At 49.5% G+C, this 8604-nt stretch overlaps 1 protein-coding gene across 4 annotated transcripts in view; it reads left to right on the top strand.

Annotated features, from left to right (window-relative positions):
• Window positions 1-2141: 2141 nt before the first annotated feature.
• FEZ1 (fasciculation and elongation protein zeta 1) overlaps window positions 2142-8604 on the top strand; it is a 55298-nt gene continuing 48835 nt past the window's right edge. Inside the window, exon 1 of one of the 4 annotated variants that reach the window (XM_079955179.1) lies at window positions 2142-2701. The gene's annotated coding sequence lies outside the window, so the exon portion shown is untranslated. Of the gene's footprint in view, window positions 2702-2812; window positions 3058-8604 lie in introns of those variants that run through there. The other 3 variants (XM_079955181.1, XM_079955182.1, XM_079955180.1) reach the window with 3 other exon arrangements.

Genomic DNA, 8604 nt, shown 5'->3' with positions numbered 1-8604 from the left:
AGCCTCCATCGTACAGCTTTTGAATTATGGTGCTGGAGGAGACTCTTGAGAGTCCCATGGACTGCAAGAAGATCAAACCTCTCCATTCTGAAGGAAATCAGCCCTGAGTGCTCACTGGAAGGACAGATTGTGAAGCTGAGGCTCCAGTACTTTGGCCACCTCATGAGAAGAGAAGACTCCCTGGAGAAGACCCTGATGTTGGGAAAGATGGAGGGCACAAGGAGAAGGGGGCGACAGAGGACGAGATGGTTGGATAGTGTTTTCGAGGTTACCAGCATGAGTCTGACCAAGCTGCGGGGGGCAGTGGAGGACAGGAGTGCCTGGCGTTCTCTGGTCCATGGGGTCACGAAGAGTCGGACACGACTAAACGACTAAACAACAACACCATCGCACAGTACAGCCGACCTGCAGCTTACATAGAGGTTATGTTCTGGGGATTGTGCCTAAAGCCAAAATTGTGTACAGTGGTACCTCGGTTTACGAACTTAAGCCGTTCTGGAAGTCCGTTCTTAAACTGAAACTCTTCTTAAACCGAGGCGCGCTTTCCCTAATGAGGCCTCCTGCCGCCAGTGCCCATCCACCATTCGGTTTCCGTTCATAGACCGAGGTAAAGTTTGCTAACCAAAACACCAGAACTACTGCGGAGTTCGTATACCGAATAGTTGGTAAACAGGGCTGTTCTTAAACCGAGGTACCACTGTACTGTATAGTCAAAACACACTGGGTGCAATGGCAGGTGGGATTGCCAAAGTCTCTCTTCCTGGATGTCCACCTACTTTTAAACTTTTTGTTTTTTTTTGCCAAGCATGTAAAGCTGAATGTTGTGGGCTTGCTGCATTGTAGCTTCTTCTGTACTTAAACCATCCACCCCTGCTTATTCTGGCTGATCCTTGTTGCTGGTTATTTTTTTCTGAAGCCTGCATATGCACAACTCTACTCAGGCTCAGCCTATTGTATGCGCACCTATGCTCTCATCCTGCAAAAGGGCGCTTTTGTGCCTCTTAGGTTTTATTGCAGTTTTTTCTTAAGCACACAGTTGTGGAAGGAACAAGTGAGCTCTGCAACAAAATTTTGTTGTGCATAGTGCCAGCCATGTCCTTTTCCAGGAGACTCCCAACTGGAGGCAGAGCATAGCCATCAAAGCTAGTAGCCATTGTCAGCCTCCCATAAGCTTGTCCGATTTTTGAACACCATCCAAGGTTGTGACCATCACTGCCTCTTGTGAGAGTAAGTTCCACAGTTTATCTATGTGCTGCTGTAAGCACCCTTTCAGGAGTCTTTATTTTGCCCTCTGAACTCACTCCAGGCCACACCCTGTATCAGCCCTGCATGGCACCTTCGTTGAGTATTTTGCTCTGATAGTGCTTCTTGTTTGCCTGGATGGTGTGGGTGGATATATTAGAAACCTACGACTTGTGTGGCAGGAATGCAACTGCCATACAAAGGTAAGAGTCACCCCCGTTGCTCTGCCCATTTTTGCTTCTGGATTCACCTGTCCATAGCATGTGGCCCCCAAGAAGGTTCAATGCGGCCCTTGGTCTCCAAAAGGGTTTCCATTGCTGCTTTACCAAAAAAAGAAGGTATATTTAAAGGGAAGGGAATTTAATTTAAATTTAAAGGGAAGGTATATTTAAAGGGAAGGTATATTTAAAACATTTTTTTTGGTAAATGCTCTTAATTTTTAAACAGCTTATGTGATCTCAAGATTCCTGGTTGCTTACCGGAACTGGATAATTGCAGTGTTATTGCAGAAAAACAGCCATGGAATGCTCTGTGAAGGAAAAGGGATTGCACATTACCGTATTTGATTGATCTGGGTTTCTATTCTGTGGTCTCAGAACACATTGTTCACAATCTATTATGAAACACAAAAGAGAAGAGATGAAGTACGTTATTATTTCTTCTACGATAAACAACAACGCCCAAAGAAAACCATGAAATCTCAGCCAAGTGACTCTCCTGCCCCCACCTAGTACAGATGTTTTGTCTCAGAAGAAGCTAAGGAAATGGGGCTTTCCCCCTCCTGATCTTCCCTGTTCACACACACATAAGAAGATTGTACAGCAATGCTTCCTCCCTCTAGTGCGAAGGGCGCATTCCCCCAGACTTGGAGAAGCCTCATTAGGAGCAGATGTGCTTGGCCTCTGGTGCTGCTGAGAATATTCCTTTGTACTGAGATGACTCCATCATCTCAATACGAGAAAGGCAAGACTGCTGGGAACGGGGCACTGTCAGCGTTGTGTTGACTGCCTGATCAGGACTCAGCGTTTGGATAAAGATTGCAGGGGGGGCTGGCTGCGAATGCCTTCCCCCAATTGGCTGCCCTTTGTGATCTCAGTGAGCATCTATGGAGCAGTCAGCCCCCCTTCTCAGAGCGCCTTGGCTCCCGTGTAGCCTTTAGAGGGGCCTGGAATCTGGATCGGAGGCTACTGTGTTGTTGGTGTCACTGCCTTGGAGCTACTGCATATTGATGAGGGAGGCTGAGCCCACAGCTTTTTCGAGCTCTGCAGAGAAGGGAGGCAGTGGAGTGGCTGGGAATAGCACTGTTCCTGGACAGGCAGGCAGGCAGGCAGGCAGCTGCCAGCAGGCTCTCCTAATAATTTTTGGTTTTCTCCCTGTCTCCTCCTCCTCCTCTCCTTTCTGTCATCTGGACCCATCAGATGGGATGTTGAGCTAAGAGCAGAGTTGCTGCCACACTCAGGTGTGTATTTGTGGGCATTGGGGTGGGGTGGGATGGGGGAGGTTGGGATAATGCTGGAGATAATGCTCATGTGCTAGGGTTTCTAAGCAGCCCTTTTCTATTGTCTCATGCGAAAGGCCAGGCCAACGTCATACTGTATTTCCAAAGCTGGAGGTGACAGCTTTGCCGCTTGGATGGAACAACATTGCTGCTTGGGAAGGGAGGGAGCCGAACAATTGCATATGTGCACATGCACAGCTGTGCTTGTCGGACTAAGGAGAAAGCAGTGCGTGCGCCTGAAGATTGCTTGCTTGTTTGGAAAGAGAGAAGAGGTTTCTGCATTCGTGTATATGGTGTGAGAGGAGTTGTGTGTACAGGTGGATAATCTGTGTGCATGTGTACGCACAGGAGCCTGACTGGGACCTTGAGCAAAGGGACTGGGAGATGTGGCAGGGTGTACTTTGCACGAGACAAAGAGGATTGCGTTGGAGGGGAATTGCAAAGAAACAAAAACAAAAAAACCCGCCCATGCTTCTGCTACCAAGGCAATGAAGGTTCTGTTTACAATACTGCATGTAAGAGGGGAATTCTTTTTGTGGATGCTCCTTGACATTTAGGCAGTCAGAGGAGACGGCGGATATATACAGGGCGTCTGGCTCGTAGCATTGCTGAGCATGTGTGGGGAATGGCGAACTGCTATAGTTTTCCTCCAGCGTTGGGAAGGGAGCTGCAATGCCCTGCTAGTGAAGTGTGTTTTGTGGTGCAGCTAAGGAAGAAGAGCAAGTTTGTGTGGTGTGCAGAGACGGGCGTTGCTGGTGTGTTTGTGGCAGGAGGGTGTTCGCGTGGGCAGGCAAGGGGAGGCAGGTTGTGTCTCTTTACCGAAGGATGCTGTGTAGGCAAAAAGGAAGGGGCATTGGGCATGGTGCTCATGCATTTTCCAAGATCAGCATTGGGAAAGGGCTTTGTTATATATCTGCGTTGCTTGGCTGGCTCACGAAACAAGGTGACCTCTCGTACTCTGTGGCCTCGGACATATTCCCAGGGGAGGCCTCTATGTTCTGCAAGGAGAGCACATTTGGAGAGGTGGTCTGAGGATGACGGGACAATAGAGCACAAAGCACCTACCTCACATCTCGACCTCTGGGCCTGACACCCAACATTTACAGAGCATGCGTCTTACAGAGCGGTCCAATTGACTGGGTGGTGTTGGGTGGCATGGCTGGGTCAATGTAGTAGCCATCAGGTCACGAACTGGGAGACTTGAGGCCTGTTTCCCAGTTCCTGCTCTGTATAATGGGAATAACAGTGATGGACCTTGCAGGTTTGTTGTGGCAATCAAAAAGTTATGGGGTGGGGGGGAGCAGACGGCCCCAGATGCATCAAGTGCCTCTCTTTTATGGGATACTCTCTGTTTTCCGGTAGTACCCTCCCCTGATAATTTACCTTCCCTATTTTTTGTCCTAGTTGTTTTTTTTGGTTTTTTTTTTGTTTACTTTTTTAGGGTTGCTAAAAATTTTCGTGTAAATTGCTAGAGTTGTAATTCTTCAGAGTTCAGCTCCCTCCCCAGAGACCTCAGAAGTTAAACTTCCTGTTTGGGGGGGAGTGGAAACATAAATGGGACGCAAACATTAAAGCATCATGCAGTATTCCAGCTATCATTCACTATCCTGCAGTTGTCAAGGTATATTTTGAACTGTCACTGAGCTGCTGTAGGATCATGGATATATTTCTCTCTCTGACCCCCCAGCATATCTAGGGGAAATTGATGCAGCATTTAACTGATGGAGTAGAATCTCCTGCAAGGCGAAACTGGCAGAGAGGGAACTCAACTTGGTGTGAGAGGAGGATGATAAAAACATGCCCCTGGCTGGGTCTATGAAATGTTGGAGGGGGAAGGGTGACGCCCAGTCTTAACTACATGCCCACTGACATTTTCTGATTTGAGTTGCAAAAAAATGGCGACTCTTGTATTTCAGCAAGCTCAGGGGATGAACTTTGCTCACAGTGGGTTGGCTGATGATTGTATTTGAGGTCTGCGTGGAATTTTCCTCCAGGCCCAGGAGATTGGGCAGGCCCATTGCCTTCCCTTGTAGTAGCACGTGGCTGGGCTTGCTTGCATGAGTCATCTGGAAGAGTTTTTCTTAAGGGTAGCATCATGCAGAGTGTCGGCTCTCTGTGATATAAGTAACACTGGGAGCGAAGTCAGCTCTGTGTTGTCTGAACTGAGTGTCTGTCGATGTGTAGGGCTACAAGCACATACGTGGAGTTGATAGGGACTGAACCTGGAGCCTTCCTGCATGCAAAGCAGTAGCTCTCTCTCTCTCTCTCTCTCTCTCTCTCTCTCTCTCTCTCTCTCTCTCTCCCTCTCTCTTTCGGCTATGGCCCTTCCTCCACTGCAGCATGACCAAGTTGTAAGTTTGACAGCAAGAGCTCTAAATGGGTGGATATCAAGGAGGCCTGCCTTTGTGGCAAAGAACTGGACCAGGGCTGGCTTCAGACTTCTAGGAAGGGGAACTTGGGCAAAATATCCCCAGTGGGTTCCCATCTCTGACTGTTGCCTCCCTTCTTGCTGTGAGTTTACGATACGATACTATACGATACGATATCTTTATTGTCATTGTCTCATACAGAACAACGAAATTGAAAAAAATCTACACCAGACATTCAGAAACCAACAAGGCTGCTATCCCAGTTATCCTAGCCTGGTTAACCCCCTAAAAACTCTGAATTAAATACAATATACTCCCACAGAGACTACCTTCCACTGCGTTTAAAACCAAAATCGCATTTGGATAGAAACTGTTTCTCAGGCGGCTAGTCTTAGTCTTCCAGAAGGCAGAAGCTGAAAGAAGCTGCCATTTCCTCGACAGCTACAACAATGGTACCTTGGTTCTTGAATGGCTTGGCTCCCGAACAAATCGGCTCTTGAACGCGGCAAACCCAGAAGTAAGTGTTCTGGTTTGCAAACATTTTTTGGAAGCCAAACGTCCGATGTGGCTTCTGCGGCTTCCAATTGAGTGCAGGAAGCTCCTGCAGCCAATTGGAAGCTGTGCCTTGGTTTTCGAACAGTTCCGGGAGTCAAACGCAGAGACGTAGCTAGCTGCTTTGACACCCGGAGCGGAACCTCTGGCCTGGGTCTTAAGGTGGCTCTCCAGGCCTGTCTGTTTGGCCCTTGGAAATCTCTCCAGGCTGCACCCCTTTGCCCCCGGCCCACAGGCCTCTCTGGCTCTGCTTTACAACCCTAAGACTTTTGTCAGGCTGGATTGTGTCCCGGAACTCTGAAAATGCCTCTTCCATTCTGAGATGGAGCGTAGAGAGGGGTATGATGCTTGCTTTTGCTCAGCAACATCTGCAGGGCCGAAAACTCCCACACCTGAACGTGCATAGGGTTCGGAAACTTCAGCTGGTGCAGAATTCAGTGGCCAGGTTGCTCACGGAGCATGCTGGTTTGAGCATATTACACCCATCCTGGTCCAACTGCACTGGCTACTGATTAGTTTCCGGGCCCAATTCAAAGTGCTGGTTTTGACGTATAAAGTCTTAAATGGCCCAGGACCACAATACCTCAGGGACTGCCTCTTCCCATATGAACCTACCCGGCCCCTGAGATCATCTTCTGAGCCCCCCCCCTTCGTGTGCCTCCTCCTCGAGAGGTCAGGAGGGTGGCAACACGAGAACAGGCCTTCTCTGTGGTGGCTCCCCATCTGTGGAATGCTCTCCCCAGGCAAATTCGCCTGGCGCCTTCACTAATCACCGTTAGGTGCCAGGCAAAAACATTCCTTTTCAACCAGGCCTTTGCCTGACTTGATCTACATCCTATACCCTTTTTAAGAATGCTGGCTCTTTGGGGTTTTTTTTTATTGGGTTGTTGGTTATGTTTTGATTTTATGTATTTGATATTTTATGTGAACCGCCCTGAGACTGTGATGGCCTGGGAATCCGATTCAGAGGCTGAACCGGAGGAATCCCAGCCTGTACAGGAGTCCCCGCCTCCAGGGCCGGCTGAACTGGGGCAGGGCCTTGATTCTGAAGCGCCTGCACCTGTGCCGGATCCTCAGGAGCAGGCACCAGGTGAATCCACTCTGGCTCCAGAGGTGGTTGAGGACTCAGTGCCTGCAGGTGAGTCTCCCCCTGGGCCCAGTAACCCTTCAGCCTCTCCTGAACTGCAGAGGCTCAGGGCAGAGAGGTGAAGGGAACTGGTTTCTCCCAGGAGGAGTGCTTGCATTAAGGCCAGGAGAAGTGGGTCTCCTGGGGGCCGGGACCGCCCCTGGCCTCAGAGAAGATAAAGGCCAGTCAGCCCGGTCCCAGGTTGCGGGAGCAACGTCGTTGAAGAGCTGTTTTGGCCAGCATCCAGTCCTGTTCCCCCAGAGTGCCTGTCCTTGCCCGGCTTCTCGCTGTGGACCCCGTTTCGCCCGAGGAGGACTGTCTGCCGACCCTCAACTCAGGTCCTGGACCTCGCCCCACGGTAACCTCCCCCCTGGACCAGCACAGAGACCTTTGGGTACAGGGCAGTATAGAAATTATACATACATACATACAGAATAAAAAATTGAAAATTGTCTGGCAGTGCCTTCCTGGGTTTTCAGACTGGATCTCGGCCCTACCTGGAGATGCAGGGATTCGAACCTGTGACCTGCTTTGCTAAGCAGATGCTCTCCCTCTCTCAGTACTTGGGAGCTTGTCAAAGTGGAAAGCAGGGAGGAACCGGTGGCGATTTCATGGAAATATTTTCCGCTTTCCGCTTATCCTTTGACTTCCACCTTCAGTTTGCTTCTGTCGCATCGCGTTGGGCCAAAGGGAATTTGAGCAGTGAAATGAAGCAGCGCATCGGAAGCCCTGCTTCTGCTCCACTGCCTGCCCAGAAGCCATGTGTCCCCTTGGAATTGGAGGTCATTGCTACTGGCGAGGGGCCCTTTTATGGGAATTCAAGACGAAGGTAGATAAAATTAAAGATCAAGGGGCCAGGAAGGTCAGTGGCCAGGGGTGGGGAGGTGGTGGCGAGAGAGCTGAGGATGTCTTGGCCTCTATGCATAACAGAGGTGAATGGATAAAATCTCTCTCTCTCTGTCCCCTTCCTAGTTGTTGGCAGGAGCTGTGTGAAAGAGTTCAGGACTGGAATAATAAAGGTTTCTGATGCAAGGCAGAGAACAGCTATTGTTGCGGGTGGGCTGGAAGGGGAACAAGACATGGAGCGGTGTTACGGATTAGAATGCAGGTGTCTTGGCACAGAGCCTTTTGTAATAATAAACACTTGGCTGAAGCGAACTCCTGAATGCCTTCCAAGCACATTCCCCCCCCCCAAAGAATTCTGGGCGCTGTCATTTGCTAAGGATTGCTGGGAACAGTAACCCTGCGAGGGGTAAACTTCAGTCTCCAGAACTCTTTCTTGGAAATGCAGTGGTACCTCGGGTTCCATACGCTTCAGGTTCCATACGCTTCAGGTTACAAACTCCGTTAACCCAGAAATAGTACCTCGGGTTAAGAACTTTGCTTCAGGATGAGAACAGAAATTGTGCTCCGGCGGCGTGGCAGCAATGGGAGGCCCCATTAGCTAAAGTGGTGCTTCAGGTTAAGAACAGTTTCAGGTTAAGTACGAACCTCTGGAACGAATTAAGTACTTAACCCGAGGTACCACTGTAAGGTCCATCAAAAGTGCAGCGTGAATGGACTGTGGTCCTTTACACGCTTCCCTGCAAGTAAGTCCCATTGAGTTTAGAAGGACCTGTCTCTGTTTAAGTCCCTCTAAACCAGCCTTTCTCAACCTGTGGGTCCCCAGATGTTGTTGAACTACAACTCCCATCACCCCTAGCTAGCAAGGCCAGGGCTCAGGGATGGTGGGAGTTGTAGTCCAACAACATCTGGGGACCCACAGGTTGAGAACCACTGCTCTTAACTGAATTCTAAAAAGGAAAAACTTGGACTCA

The sequence above is a fragment of the Podarcis cretensis genome, assembly GCF_951804945.1.
Source record: "Podarcis cretensis genome assembly, chromosome: 15".
Classification (NCBI taxonomy): Eukaryota; Metazoa; Chordata; class Lepidosauria; order Squamata; family Lacertidae; genus Podarcis; species Podarcis cretensis.
The sequence above is the reverse complement of the archived record's forward strand: the minus strand, read 5'-3'. Positions and strand labels throughout refer to the sequence as shown.